The sequence below is a fragment of the Triturus cristatus genome, chromosome 9 (assembly GCF_964204655.1).
Source record: "Triturus cristatus chromosome 9, aTriCri1.1, whole genome shotgun sequence".
Taxonomy (NCBI): Eukaryota; Metazoa; Chordata; class Amphibia; order Caudata; family Salamandridae; genus Triturus; species Triturus cristatus.
Genome location: NC_140592.1, coordinates 800,274,361 through 800,291,188, shown reverse-complemented (window position 1 = coordinate 800,291,188; position 16,828 = coordinate 800,274,361). Strand labels below are relative to the sequence as shown.

The window sequence follows — 16,828 nt, the reverse complement described above, 5'->3', positions numbered from 1 at the left end:
GATTTGCTGTACCAATCCTGGGTTTGTATGTTGTACATTAGCTGAGCGATAAACAGAACCAAATAAAACTAGTTCTGAGAAAGCATCTCACCAATGCTGTTTCGTTGATTTTTTTCAAAGATTATTGAAATTTATCATGTGGTTGAAAATAAAATATTTTGAAATTTCGGTTTTATTTGTTTTTTTCATATTGTCAAAGTCCTGAAGTTTGAAAAATTGGTGCTCTCTGTTGGGTTTTCTACCTGCTGTTCCCTTCAACTCCTTCCACTTCCACATCCTGACACTGGGTGATGTCACTTTTTAGGTCTGCCATTAGGCAAGGCCTTTTGATTTTACAAAAATTATACATACATTATACCTTCTCTTCATCCATTGGTCTTTTGTTGTGTTATTCACATTTTACCTCTGACCTCCCTAAAGCATACAGCATGTGACAATGGGTTAGCATACTTAAGCCACTGATTAACTTCACTTTGAGTGACTGCATTTTCCTCTTTCGCAAGGAACACAACCGCACACAAGGTTGATTCCTTTAGTGCCAGTGTTTTTGTTTTTACTTTATAATTAGTTCAGTGTTGTTTGTTTGCGTGAGCACAGTGCACATTTCAGCTTTATCAAATTTCATCTCGTGATAAAGCTGTTGTAAAATCCTTTTGTAGTGGCCTTGTTTCGCACACTGCTGCTATTTCAAATCAGGTTACATGAAATCTGAATATAAGTTAATCAGTTAGCTCTGTCAATCTCGCCAACCCTTCCTTCCTTCTTCCCCCCCTCTCCTCTTCTCCTCTCCTTCCTCCCCCTTTGTTCCTTACTTTCTTTCTATCATTCTTTCTTGCCTTCTTTCTTGATTTCTTTCTTGCCTTCTTTGCCAAAAGCAACAGGCTGGCAGCCAGTACCAAATCAATTGGCTTTTTTAGGTCTGTTTTAGCCAAGGCCTTTTGATTTTACTAGAATGATGTGTATAACATACTTACTTATATGGGTTTTCAGCCAGACTTCATCCATTTGTCAGTGGTAATGTCATTCACATTTTAATTCCACTGACTCCAGCAAGCATCAAATCACAATGAGTCATCCCACTTCAGCCATTGGCTGACTTCATAGCGAGTTATGGCATGCTGCTCTTTCACAAGGTGCACACACACCCATAAAGTAGTTTCCTTCAGTGCCAGGGAGTTCTATGGCAACGACTGCTGTTCTGTGACCAAAAAAACCTTTTTACCTTTAGGCAATGTTTTTATATGTTGATGAGGGCCTGCAGCTTCTTGAGCAATGTTTTACAAAAATCATGACAGAACAAAACAAGAGTTGGTAAAAGGTCTGCTATTGGCTTAGCCAGTGCTTAAATAATTGTTGCTCTGGGGTTTACCTCATAATCACTCTTCCACCACTTTTTTCCACTCTAGGTCCCTTCACCCTTTCTGCCCTCCTTCTCTGCCTTCCTGCCTTCCCACCTTCCTCATCCCCGAGTTCCCCCCATCAACCACTTCAAATATTTATTTAATTTTCCCTCAGTCATCCTTTTACGTTATCCTTTTTTCTGTGGGCCTCTTTCTGTATCCACATGCTTCCTCTTAACTCTTTCCCTCCATACCTTCCTCCCTCTACCTTTGTCTGTTTACCTTTGTGTGCTTTAATACTATAAACTAAGTACACAAAGTAGAATTTACTATGGACTCCAAAATGTCTTTTTTCTTTTGAAAACATGTATTGTATTTTTAAATAGATTACCACTTTTATGATTGTTCTTTGGCTTTATTTATATTATTTTTAAACAACCTGTATTTCTATTTACATGTTTTTCCACTAAATGTTTTTCGGTTATGTAGATTTCTTTTACTTTGTCTTTCTTAAGAATATTCCTATTAGATATTTTGCTTTCTGGGAGCTGAACCTGTAAAAGTGATGCTATAGCCTGAAAGATTCCTCTTCTTTCTGTTACCAAAGCCTTTAACTGCAGTGTCACATGAGGGATAGCTCTATTTAAATCCAGACCATGTGCTTCTGTGTCAGAAGTGTGAAAAGGAAACTATTGTTCCCTGTTTTCGAAAGATCTTTCTAAAGCCTTCTAATGGAATAGCATTTTCAATAAGAGGAAAAGGGAACAAAAGAGACAGCTTTAAAACTGAACTAATTCTGCATTTTTGCATTTAATTGTATATGCATTAATTATAAGAAAGTGTACCAAGAGTCCCCATTTTCACAGTAGATAATGAGCAGGAGGAAATATTTTGCATGGAAAATGCTTTTCTAAAAAAAAAAGGAAAAAGAACAAAGTACATGTATTTAACCAGTCTGTAAGGACTGGTCTTTTGCAGTAAAGTAGGAAAAAGCCTGTTCACTCAAGTGTATCGGAAGTAGTTCTGTTACCTCACCGCATACCATTACCAATATCCATTTTTGAGTTATGATTTAATAAAGTCCGAGACTAGAGACTGTGGTTGTACTTGTGATAACTAAAAACTGCTCACAGATAGAGATGTGTGGACATTAAATGTGTACCCGCAGCTATAAGGTGTCTGCCATGTTGGATCCTGAGACTCGTTTAACAGGTAGCCGCAGTTCATTTATATAATGGACTTAGGCACAAGCTCTGATTATAGTTGCATCTTAATTGCCAGCTGTTGTGAACCATAATTTCAAGCTTATCAACCAACATATATTTAGTATAGATTCCCTGCATATCCAGATGTCCATATTTGCATGACGGGTAGGGGTGGTACACTTTTGCTTACTTCCCATAAGACTCTCCCCCTCCATTTCGTTCTCCTTTTAAAGTCCCACTGGGTGCTATGGTGCCATACGTAGCCCGTATTCCTCCAGTGACATGCTAGTATTTAACTGTCATCAAGGAAGTACTCAACTTCAATCTAAGTCTGTCTGTGCATCTCCTGACTCTGCTAGTGTAGCTAACTTGGTAACCCAGGCCCTGGCTATGTCCTTCTGTCCTAGCCTTTTCTGTCCTCCCACTTCACTGTGTACCAGCACACTTTCATATTCAGCCCATTTCATTACTTCCTGTTACCATATACGGAAATGAGATCCGACGGGTGATTTCCATTTAACCGCCACCTGTCGTTTAGCCGGCACCAGAGCCGGAGTCTATGAATCTGCCTGTCACTCTTTTCCTTTTGGGTCTAGAGTACAGGCCAAATATACAGGTTTCAGGCTTGGCTGTAATATGTCTGCCGGTAACTACGCAAATGCACTGCCTTACTTTTTTCCAACACCTCAAGAGTCCGGGACACAGTAGTGTTTCCAACCTCCTTTCATCTTGGGAATTTCACTTGTGCATCTAGGAAGAATGTATTTATACTGTTGGGGGTGAAACAGGCCCTATGAATTTAATAAAAATGTATCTACTTGAAGCAGACATTCTGAGATACTTTCAGAGTATATTGAAGTATATGTTCTCAGTCCCCCTCAGTTATTAGCATTTTTATGTCTTCCCCCCACTTCCCTCTCAGTTTCTCAAGTGAGGACTTTGATTGATTTATAATTGCCTTATATACCAGGGTAACTAACTGCCCTATGTTGGCCAGATGTGGTAATCATTATTCTCAGGGCATCATGTGTTAAAGGCTCACAGTTTCCCATTTTCAACACTCTTTCCAGTACAACTCATCGCTTGGGGCAGTAAGAAATGTCCGTGTGGGATTTCTAACTCTTCCAAAAGTTCACTGATTTCCATTATTGCCAGACCCCTGTATAGATCTCCTATATTTTCTATGCCCTTAGTCCCCCGAATCCTAAATTCCTCACAATTTGCAACCCTAGGTAGGGCCTGTAAACGCTCAGGCACCAATTCAGGAGCCTACTTCACTGGGGTGGCTTGGATTTAGGCATCTGGTCCAGCAATGTTTTACTACTCTCATTCGTCCCGACTTCTTAGTGTCCCTTTTTTAGGCCAGAGCAACAATCCTGTCCAACCCAACAAAGAATACATATGGCCAGATGCCTCCAATGCAGTTGCTTAGATTTTGGCCAGCCGTCTAGTCGGCTGTTGCATTTAGTCTGCAAGATAATACATTTCTATATCCGGGGCAGCTAACCCCACCTTCCATGTAGGGAGATGGCGGTTTCTCAGTGCCACTCTGTCCTGCCAGTACCCCATATCAATTCCATGAGATTATTATTTATTTCATGAAATCACCCACTATGGATTACAATTGCTAGAGCAGCAAAGAAGTTAAAAAGTCTGGGGTGCGCCACCATTTTTGCCACAGCAATTCTTCCCACTACAGATATTGGGATAGTGTTAAGGAACTGTGTGCTGCATTGCTGCTACAGCAAGCAAAATATTTCCATGCAGTGGATCTTTTTCAGTGTAGCAAATTGTAACCCCTAGGTAAGATAAAAAGAGTGGTTCCTATTTGAGTCTCCCAAGTAAAGGGGGTCATCACTCCTTTTTCTGGCAGCCATACTCAATAGGTGCAATCTCAATGACAACCAGCAGGGGAGGGAGGGGGCAACATTGCCCCCTCTCCACTTTGTAGGTCTCTGAGATCACTTACCCCATATGTACCCTTGCCATCGGTTTCATGTACAACAATGTGGTTTGCTCACTGAAACATCTGTCTATACCCATTCATCTCATTACTTTATTTAGCTAGTTACACCCTAATGTGTCAAATACTTTATCAATGTCCACTGCTAAAATTGCTGCATTTGGACGCACCTCAGTGAAGTGAGATAGAATTTCAGTTATACACCTTACGTTAAGTGCTGTGTTTAATAAACCCACACTGGTCTGCGTTAACATAATTCCACCAAATTTGGGGCCAGTTGAGAGATGTGAGAAGCATAGAATTAAATGGACAGGCTGGAAATTCTGGCATTTTCTATCATATTAACTTCTGCTAATCTCTTGTTCAGTTATGTTCCCACCTAAAGCTTCGTCTTTTGTAGGGAGAGATGCCTTCAAGTCACCTCCTCCAGATATCGTGGAAGGTTCATCACCTCTGTCTCCATCTTTAGTGAATAGCGTTCTCTAATAGCACACAATGCATCATCAATTTTGCTCTGCGAATGCACTAGGTTACATTGCGTTATTCAGATTCCCAATATTAGTGTGCCTCTTTCATGTAGGGGTTGTCCTGCCAGTCTCCAGGCTCCCCGCTTCGTAATGCACATTAGCCATATAAGCCTCACAATCAAAGCTTCACAGTTTCAGATGACTTGCCATGTATCTCTGAATGATCAGGCCATTGTTCTAAATCCATGATTGACGTCTCTTTAAGCTTCTCTTCAATATTTTTCAGCAGAGTGGGTTTAATGCAGCAAGAGGTTTTTTATGCAGTGCCCATGCATTACAGCTTTAAAGGCTTTCCATTGCACAGATATAGATAATATTGTGCCTCAGTTGTCCTTGAACTTTTGTTGTATACCTTCACCTATTGTTTTTTGGGAGACCTGATCCTCCAATGATTTGGTTTTTAATCTCCAAGTAGATATTACTGCTTTAACTTACCAATTAAAGAGTCATCAACAGTTGGTTGTGGTCGGACGCAGTTCTAAGAAAAGATTCTGTATGGTCAACTGATGTGCAAACCGCAGGCAGACATCCAGCTGCACATGGAGGTCAAGTGTATGCGAGTAATAAGACTAGTCCCTAGTCCATGGATATTTTGCTTTCTAGGGACCATATTACTAGCAGTGCCCCAGGGATAAAATGGGCGAGAGCATCAGTTTTCTGCACCCGGGGCATTGTAGTTTTATGTAAGAAGACGCAGATGCATATGCACAAATCTTCTGTAATACAGATAGCGCCTATCACATAGAGTACCGTCACTATTATCAGGGGGTGTACCCTCATTGAGGTAAACACTTTGGCTTTGCACCCACACCTTAATATGGATGCATGCACAATGGCAAATAGGTGGCACAGTCAGCTTGTCCCCCGAGTGCAAACCCTGCAAGGCAGGTGCTGCGCTGAACCGTTTTTGTTTAATAATTTCAGTTCAACCCATAACTTACAATAGGGGTCTCCAACTTCGCACCACATTCTTTTTCACTGCAATGGATCTTTGCCACCATTTTAGAATGGAGCATCAATACAGAACATCTAAATAGACATCATCAATTTAGAAATTTAGTTCAGTCAACGATGAGCTTTTTGGATCAGTTCAAAAACCTTTATCAATAAGAGTTCAGTATTTGTTTTATCTCTTTATTCAACTTAGTAAATTGGATAAATCTTTTTACAGAAATATAGAGAAAAGTCATAATCAGAATCAATCAAGCAAATTACAGCCTGTTCCATAAAGGAAATTAATCCCTATTCTACTCTAAGCGGATTCTAACCTACCAGAACCCATAAAGAGTACTTTTGGAAAAGATCAAGATTTAAAGAAGCATTGAAAATAGAATCAGATTGAAGCCGCTCTTTATGAAGAGCAGGTCTAGAAACGTATCCGAGTCTCTTCTCTCAAATCAGAATCAGCAAACAGACGCAGTAGTTAAGATAAGAAAATAGTCACAGTAGTAGCACTAACCGTTAAAGAAAATAGACACCTACAAAGTAGTAGGCAACCTAGATCACCGTCGGCAGTAGCTCACAGCAAATATGGTAAAACATGCTAAGGGAGAAAGGGATGGTCGCAGAAGATTGGCCTTGACCGGACTGGACTGCACTGCCTTAATTCTAACTAGGAACACATATTATAAAACACAAAAAACATATGTATCAATCCATGCTGGTGTTAGGTCATCTTTAGCCAATGAGTAAGGATCATCCAATGGTCTGCTGCTTCTTCCTTCATTCCCACGGTAGACGTACAAATCTGGAAAGGTGTTATCTACAAGTGTCAACTTAGTTGCTAAACATTCATGTGCGTTAGCTTCACTCTGAGTTCCCACGAGAGCCCTGCAGTCTAAACTATTAACTATTCCACTTCGTAACAATGAACTATTCTAAATGCAGAAATATTCTAGTTGTAACCTACAACACTAAGTCATGAGATTCACGTCTTCATGTAAGCATTATTGTTTTAATGTACTATTCAGCATTTAGGATTGTGAATATGTGGCAGCTAGAAAAGTAACTAAATAAGATGAGAACATGTAGCTTAGGAAAAGAAGAAATACATTTTTAAAGTCGGCACATTCTATAGAGATGACACATTTAAGCAAAGCAAGCCAAGTGTGAATCATTTATCAAATCATTTTGCATAGTTCAGCATTTCCTAAAAACATTTGTTTATTTATTAAAGAAGAATATTAACTGAAAGAAAGATGGAAGAGTCCTACTCTGGCCTAGTAGTGTAATTACGTTAGAATAAGTGCTTACTACGAAAATCATGCTACAAGTTTGTGGCTGCTCTTGGGGCAGTGCATTACCGGTAAGAGGCACAAACAGGAAAAGTGCACCCATTATGTAAGATTGGCCCAGGTACCTATTAGTCCTAATACCCATCTATCTAGTGGTGCCACAGAATCTAGTAATAGTGGGTGTGACATATTTATAACTGTTGTGTGCAGATTTAGATTCCATATATAGGTTTCCCGATTCATGCCCTTATATAGGTACAATTCACATTGCCCTTATTTGGACATAGAAATCCGTCCCTTATTTAGACATTGTCCGTACATACCAAATACAGGCATGGCCACCTACATCCGTCCATCCACGTCACAACGAATTCTTGGAAAACCAGACCCTTAAGCCTTTAGGAATTTCCCTCAGCTTGAATTTTGATTTCTCCAAGAACTCATTAAGTATGCATGAACATCTAATCCTTAGGGGTTCATTCATGACGATCCTCTGCCCGACTTTTACGTCAATACTGGCACTCCTAGACACCTTCAAGGTATAAATATACCAGCAAATTGCGGTTCCTGGAGGATTCGATCAAACCCAGACTACGCGGTTCGCCACGGCAAGTTCGGAAAGAGATCGTGCCTGATGCATTGAACCGATGCTGCCATCCTCCTCACAGAAAATCCAGCTCCAGTGCTCTCTGACTTCGCTTGTGTGGGGTTAGACTATTGAGTCCAGAAAAGAGATTCCAACCTCTCTCATTCTAAGGTATGGAGCTGATTAGAACTTAGAGAAACTTTTGGCAACTCTTGGCTAAACTAAAATATAGCTAGCTATACTTTAGAAATGGCACCTACTTCAAACCTCGTACTGCACTTAGGTTAGGTACACTGGGGTAGAACAATTTAGAAGCATCAGATGAGTATCACATTTTAGCTTATGTTATTTATGTAGGTATTTTGATTAATATATGTCATAGCTACAAACCATGCTATTGCAGTATTTTTTTTATCTTACGGCTAACCTCGTACATATTGTACTTCCCAGTCTGTCTTACGATTGTTGCAATTCATATCTCTTGCATGAGAAATAAGACTGTTCAATAAACCCTTTTATCGAAACGCCCGTCTCTCTATTTCTGTGCAACTCTGTAGAAACGAAGCATGCACAATTGACTGAGTGAAACTGTTATCTATTGTTTCCACGATTCTGAGACTGTTCCGATTCTAAAAGGAAACAAAGTTGTCATGTTTATGCGGTTGTCGGAGACTAATCCCTTCTTGTATATTCGAGAAGTTTCTAGTGACCTCTGAGTTAGCTGGCACACAAGTAATTAAGATTAATATACTCGATAGAGACTTACTGACCTTAGTCCTATGTCAAATCTATAGTGTATATTATTCCAATGCGCAGACTCAAAGCCCCAGAACTCACCGCGCTTCCTCGTAGAGCGCACCGACTTCCTCACGCCCGAGGCACTGTATCTAAACGTTTGCGGGCTCCCGCAGCGCGGGACACGCGGGCAGAGCCCGAGCGAAGCCCGGGCCAAGGGTGGGCCTGTCCTGCGCCCGTCAATGCCAGGAAGAGGCAGGGCAGGGCCACCCCCCTTTCGCTGTTTATTCAGCACCAGAAGGAACTACGTGATACTAAAGAAGGTACTGTGCTGATCCGTGCTGCGTATCATTCTCTTGAGTGAAACTCCGGCCCAAAGACATTTAAACACTGATACTTGGGACAGACTGTGCTGCACTCCTGTTTTATTAGTTAAATATTGCTTCCCAGCCCTTGATTCCTTCTCATAGCGCTTAATTAGTCTACTGTTAGAGTAACCATGGGCAAAAGGAAAGTCATGGAAGGTTCAGGGGGGCAAACAGAGCACCTAGTCGCTAAGTTTAGTGCCAATAATTGTGTGATCGACAGAATTGAGACCCTCATCACAGAATGTGAAGGGATTCTAGTAGCTGAGTTGCCGGTGGCCACTGGTGTCACAAAATCTCCATCAGGGAGTGGCCAGGGGCAACTCCGCCGAACCATAACACCGCCAATGTTTCAGAAACCTTCCCATAGTCGTGCCTCATCTAGTAGGGAGGCCGATCATATTGTGTTAGGGCAGGGGGAAACTGCTTTCACACAGTGTAAGAACAATCAACTGACTAGAGACTCTATAACTTATTTAGAGCCCTCTGTTAATATCTGTTCTAACCGCTTTGCGGCGCTGGCTGAGGCTCCTGATCTTTTGGAGGATCCAGCGCACCAATGCCAAATTTTATGCCCTAGCACTACCGAAAGCTCACCTGAGTCAGCAGGGACTGACGCTTCAGCACCTGAAGATCCTATGCAGATTGTCAGCGCGCTTAGGTTAGAAATAGGTGTGATAAGGGTGTTGATTGAGGAGCTTGTGGCAGTAGTTAAATTAATAACTCCGAGCAGTATGTTACATCAGCCGGTAGTTAGTAGCACACTCACTCCACACCTCCATAGGGCATATACAAATGTACAAAAAGAACGATCTATTGTACATAATGGCTCTCTTTTCTCCCCCAAACCATTTGCTACCCAGGTCACTAAGACACCCCATTACCAACAGACGGCTCCCTCCCAAGTCTCTGCACTCACTGGCCAGGCAATACATTCGCCTCTACAATCTAACACAAAATACATCAGACCTCCTAATACACTAGTAGATCCCTATCAGCGTTCTAAAGACCACTTTTACTCAGAAAAATCCTTCAATTACCCCCCAGTACAGACACGTACAGTCTACATGGTCAATGTTCCCAAGCTAAGATTATGTGATGACTATGAAAACGAAGATTCCTTAAAAAATAAGGCTATACACTGGATTCGTCACGTCAGAGGCTGTCGATCGCTGATATTGGATGATATAGCTAGGTCGCGGAGATGCATACATCATAACCGATCCCTGGACTATATTGAACTCACCCTGACAAAGCCCGATTTGGCAGCAAATTTGTTAGCACTAGAATATCGGTCTTGTCCTCCAGGGTCTTCAGCTATTCAATTTAGAAGCTCCCCAATAACTACTGACACCAGGGCACATGGCAAAGTAGCAGAGCTGAGTCCTGAGAGTGGGTCCACATTAGATGCCAACGATTGACTGAGAGTAGCCCCTGTTTTACGCCCAGAGCTTAAGGAGACCTGTCATAGTTGCAACCCAAGAACCCTCTGCACACACCTTTCAATTGCCCCTGGCCAATTACCAAAAAACGTAATCCATATTTCTAATACTGGGTGCAACATTGATGAACTGAGGGACCAGCTTATAGTATCAAACACGGGCATAGATAGGGTAACTCCTATTGCTCGATTTCCCTTACCATTGCAATCACAAGTAATATCCTCACGAGAGGTAACTCCCGCAACCCCACATCTGCAGCTCAAGATTATTTCCTGGAACATAGCCGGACTTAGCAGTAAACTGTTATTACCCGACTGGAACAAACTAATAGAAGGCCAAGACACCTGCCTCTTCCAGGAAACTTGGAGCCTAGTCCCCCTCTATAAATCTAGCTATACCTGCTTTCTCTTGCCAGCTGTCTCTATGGGGAGAGGCCGCCCTTCAGGAGGCCTGATTGCCTGAGTTAATATTGCTCTGGGATGTAGAATTATCGAACGCAACTGTGCAAACCCTGATATAATGAGGCTCACTATTGCTGGGAAAAAAGAAGCCATATCCCTTGAGCTGTTTAATGTATATGTAAGGGGGACGAAAGGGGGTGCCTCCTCAGCTATTGTTTCATCTTTGGAGCAAGAGCTGTCTAGCTGCCACCCTGACTCGCATCTTATGATAGCGGGAGATCTTAACTGTACATTTGAGCCCCTCAGCTCGGGGGATATGTTGGGGCTGAAGGAAGATGATACTAGATGGGGTATTCCCCCGCTAAGTATTTCCCCTATCAAAAGATGGTCACGGGTTGCAATACAGTTAAACGCACTTGTCCTGGAATTCGGGTTAAGGGCTGCAAATGGTAGAACACCATCTGACCCTCAAGGGGCTTGTACGTACAATAGAATTAGCTGCCCATCTCGCATTGATTATATTTTAATCGATGTAAGATTGTGGAGAAGTACAATTGATATGGAAGTTGTCCCCACTATCAACAGCGACCATAATCCCCTTTGTATGACCATGAAGGCCCTTTGGACCTCTCTCTGCTCTGCCCCTGAGGCACTTAATAACTTGGTGACCAAGGAAGTAGTCCCCTCTAATAGCAGAAGACATCTTAAGTGGCCTAAAGTAGCTGTTAACGAACTAAAAATGGCTGGAATCAATCAAGTACTGGCTGAAAGCTTAACAGATCTACAAGAAGCATCTCTTAATCCTGATACCCCAGAGAAAGCTTTGGACATCTATATGAGAACTGGAGAACAGATGGGATCTTTTTTCAAAACAACTGCTGGCCCCAGAACTGAAAAAGCACGCCCAAAAAGCAGCAAGGCCTGGATTTCAAAAACCTGTAGAAAAAAAAGGAAAGCTCTAGCCTTAGCTATTAAAAGTAAAAATATTCCTCGTGTCCAATGTGCCAGGAAGGAGTACAAAGTGACGCTGCAACGCGCAAAACTAAATTGGGAAGAGTCGCATTGGCAGAACTTAATAGATGCTAGTTTAGCAAATAATGCCTATTTATTCTGGAATCTTGTTAGGGGGGCCAATAGGAAAGATCCAGATTTAATTCCCAACCATATATCTAGCCAAGACTGGTTTGATCATTTTAGGAATTTATATGCTGGGTCAGATATAACACAACAGGGAAGACCTTGTGTCCAGCCAATCCTCTGCCCAATCCCTAACACTGATGACCATTTCAGCTTAAATGAAGTAGAAGGAGCAATCAAAAGAATAGTACAATCAAAAGCCCCTGGACCTGATGGTCTTCCGGGGGACCTTTGTGCGTGCCCCAGTGATTGGGCGAAATACATCATGCTTCTAATTAATTCTATTTCTTAAAGCATGCCCCATACCAGAGTCGTGGAAGGGAGCCGAAGTAGTGCCTATTTTTAAGAAGGGGGCTAGGGAGGACCCTGCCAACTACCGACCGATTAGTTCGATTGATGCTATTCAAAAAGTAGTTGGCAGGGTACTGCTGCAGAGAATCCACTCCTGGGCTGAGGATGAGACCATACTTTCCCAATATCAGGCGGGTTTTAGGACCAGAACTGGAACAATGTCTCAGGTGTTCAGGCTGCTCCTTATCTATTGGAAGGTAGTCGTGATAGTGGAGGCAGTCTTTACCTTGCCTTCATCGATCTAAAGACTGCCTTCAATCTGGTTCCCCGGGAGCAACTATGGAAAGTCTTGGGCGAGATGGGTATGCCCGCGTTTATTTTGAATCTGCTTGTCCGATTGCACGAGGGCAACTATGCCCAAGTGAGATGGGGGTCACAAGAGCAAAACACTGACAGAATTCCAGTGAATAGAGGAGTACGCCAGGGCTGTGTCATGGCGCCCACCCTGTTCTCCTTATATGTGAATGGGGTGGTTAGTTTTCTCCAGGAAACTCCGGCTGACACCCCGGCCTCGGCAGGAGACAGGGTACCTACACTCCTCTTCGCCGATGATACCTTGTTGATTTCCAAGACCCCGGTCGGGCTGAAGAAGCTTTTAGATAGGTTCCATCTCTTTTGTTCCTTAAGGGGGTTGATTATCAACACTACTAAGACTAAACTAATGACATTAAACCCCTACAAGCCCTTTAGGCACATTTTCTCTCTGGGTGGCATGCCTCTGGAAAGAGTTAGTACTTTTGATTACTTGGGCATTCGACTTTCTGATACAATGCAATGAAATCCCCACATTAACAATATGCTTTTAAACCACAGGCGTGTGGCTGGGGCAATAGGCAGGGAACATTGTCGCTCACATAGCAGACCTGTTGCCCCAGCGCTCATGAATTATGCTGCAAAGGCAGTTAGTTCTGCCCTTTACGGTGCAGAACTGTGGGGGTTTAACAATGTGCAAGAGATCTACAGTTCGGAACATAAGTTTTTGAGAGAGCTTGTGAGCCTTCCCCGAAATGTTCCACTTAAGCCTTTGATGAGTGACATGGGAAGACGCTCCTTTAAAGATATTGCTTGATCAAAGCCGCTGCTTTATTGGGCCCGGCTGTTACGAACTGCTGAACTTGCCAACTACGCTGTCGCACTCAAAAAAGTAATTGGTCTAGACTGCAATCACAGGGTTAGTTGGCTTAATAATGTCAAGAAATTTGTGCTCGCATTAGGATACAGAAACTCTTGGGAAGGTCAGAACCCACCCAGTAAGGATGAACTTAAAAAAGCATACTGGCTTTGGGTCGACACGCAGGAACTTAATAATCCAAATCTAGGTAGGATGGCAGATGATTTTTATCAGTTTAAACAACACATATTTTTAGAGCCGTACCTAGATATTATTAGAATCCCAAGAGATAGGGCACTTTATATACAGTTTAGTGTCGGTTCCCTCTTAGTACGTGAGCTTACTGCAAAATGGAGCCCTCCGTGCCAGACAATCGCGGATTGCCCTTGCTGCGAGGCACCAAAAGAGAGTGTGGCCCCCCTTATGTTTGCATGCCCAGCATATTCAAGGGCCAGATCAAAGTGGCTAAAACCAATTTGCAGACAGCTGGGTACTACAGCTCATATTACTGTCCTGCGGATCTTGAAATCAGACTCTAGAGCTCTCTTTGTCTGTGGTGTGGCAAAGTACCTGGGCTGCATCTGGCTTGTTAGGTCCAAGTTCTTGCATAAGGAGGTGTAAAAAGGAAATGTGAATGTATTTCCATATGTTGGTTTCGCCTTTTTCTTTTTTTAAATGATATGAAATAGCTGCATAAGAAGTATCCTTTTTTACTCTCTTTTTAATTAAACTCACTTACTAAATTGCATTTTAAAATTCACTAAGTATACAAATGACATTTTTTGGGTTAGGTATTAGTATTTTATTGTTAATTTATCAACAAGATGATTAATTTTTTCTACATTATCCCTGGATCTAATGTATATACTTGTTTTTACTACTGTTTTTATGATATTTTTTGTCTTTTATTCTTGGTTTGTATGAATGAAATTGCTTTTATGATACTTATTATCAAAATAAACCTATTTGACTGACTGACTGACTCAGTCGTGCTTTTCTCAGAGACCCTCTACTCGTAAAACTCCAGAAGAAGTCTGGAGTGGGTAGGGATAATATCTGCCATAGCTGAGTAGGACGAAAGTCCTATGTATTAGCTGTTTGGTTTTGTTCAATGTTGAAGGATACAGTATTTCAAAATATTGTGCACCTTATCTTTGTTTCCTTGAAACTTACTCTGAAACCTTCATTGAACAATGACCGAAAACGGCACAAACACCGATACTGGTGGAGCTGTGGCTGACCAAGTCACAGCAGCTTTTAGTCGTACAGGTTCTCAAGAAACCGACGAGGATGCTATAAACATCCCACCAAATTTAAGGAGAGCCATCACTCTAAAACTTATAAAACATGGTTTGACACCAAGAGGTGGTAGAGCAGTTTTCGTGATAGAGACACATGAATCTCACCAGACAGAGGTATTCTATTCATGAAGAGTATTCCCAGAATCAAATCCAGTAACACATTTGTTTCACTTCTACAAAGAAGATGATCCACCTGAGGAATATATTCCTTTCGAGGATATCGAAATTCCACTCACATACCAGGAGCATGATCTCTGGTTTAAAGGCGCCCTAAAACATTATAATCACATTACCAGGCTCGGTCCACTAGGTAGACCAGGAGCAACATGGCTGATTTTAGCCGGCTATACACCTGACCCTGACATTGAATCAATGTCGGACAAGGAATTACTTAATAACATATAAAAGTTAATAGAAATATAGTTACACCACAACTGTCTGAAAGTCCTGATAAGGTCTTTCCTAAAAACACTTCTACCTCTTCTAAAAAGAAGTGGGAAAATAGCAAACAGAATTCCAAAGAGAAGCGTTCTCATTCCCGAGGCAGGTCTCCTCCAAAGAAGGAGCCCTCTGAAAGGAGGTACAATCTCAGGAATAGGGATAATTTGAGAAAACCTGACAGATATCAAAATAATGATACACGTCCCTCTCGTACCTTTCAGATATCGTCACAGAGATCCGTAAGAAGAGGACGGTCAGAAAACAAGGAAGATCGCTTGAAGTCCAAAGACGATCAACACGTTCAGAAAAATAAAGCAAAACCTCAATTCTCCAAGAAAAAGGTGGCAGGTCTGAAGATCAGACATGCCGAGAATACTGAGAACCCAACTCAAGCACAGAGAATGGGCCCAGACCATGCTGGACAGTGCAGCAGAAGTTACAATAGCTCGCCAGAACCTGAAGAGACTTCTGGAGACAGTGTACTTGAATGAAGACATACACGTTGAGACTGTAGACACCAGGGTTAGTTCTCCACATAGGTTATATGAAATAACACTCCGGATGGAGGGAAACATACCAAGAAAAGTGAAAGCACTCTTTTGGGAGCATCTTTCAAAGGGTTATGATATACTTCTAGCAGAACAGGACTGGCCACCAGAGTTTGTCAGGGAGTGCCCACATGGCAAGGACATCATTATGCCTGCCTTCTCCAACCATGTTCCAGTTCATTTAAAATAAACATTAGCCAGGAAATGGGCAGTAGCCCAAGCCCCAGCACTGTATAAAAATCATGTAGGATGGGATGAGGACTCACCTCACCATAAAATCCAGTAAAAAGTCAACCGACTGCACAAAGGCAGTACCCAGTTAAGCAAGAAGCTAAAAAAACAGATCAAGGAGATTTTAGATAAACTTGAATATCAGGGGGTGATTGAAAAATGCACCTCATCAATGAACAATCCTTTGTTTCCTGTCTCCAAACCAGACAATACATATCGTCTCGTTTTGGATTACAGGCACTTAAATTCTTGTTGCAAAACATTTGCAGTGCAAAATGCACATAGTACAGCATTAATGAATAACATTGCGCGTAAAAAATATAAAACCACATTAGACATTTCAAATGGTTTCTTTTGTCAAAATATTGCACCAGAAAGCAGATATTTTACTGCTTTCTCAATAATGGGGACTCAGGATCAATTTTGTCGACTGCCCCAGGGATTCAAAAACAGCCCGGGGTTATTCTCAGCAAGGGTAACAGAGTTACTGCAAACTTATGATGACCAGGCATTGTCATATGTCGATGATATATATCTAACAGACGATGACCTGGATAGGCACTTGTACAGGGTGAGCACCATAATATTGGGCTTCGCCTCAGAGGGTTACAAATTCAACTTTACAAAGTCAAGAATCGCCCGCCTCAACGTCCTTTTCCTAGGATATGAACTATCAGGTGAAGGCAAAAGCCTGGCAGCTAACTTTTTAGAAAAGTGTGCGCTGCTCCAACCGCCAAAAACGCTGAAAAATTTACAGTTGATTCTAGGTTTCCTGAATTTTGGAAGAACTTACATTTTAAATTATGCAGAAAGGGTTAAACCTCTCTACGAATTAATCAAACCTGATTTTAAAATCACACATTGGACACAAAAACACACAGAAATTTTGCGTTCACTCCAAACAGATATG

General features: G+C 41.8%; 1 protein-coding gene across 1 annotated transcript in view; it reads right to left on the bottom strand.

Moving 5' to 3' along the window:
- RHOJ (ras homolog family member J) overlaps window positions 1-16,828 on the bottom strand; it is a 540,570-nt gene that overhangs the window by 300,976 nt on the left and 222,766 nt on the right. The gene's annotated exons all lie outside the window — the stretch shown is intronic.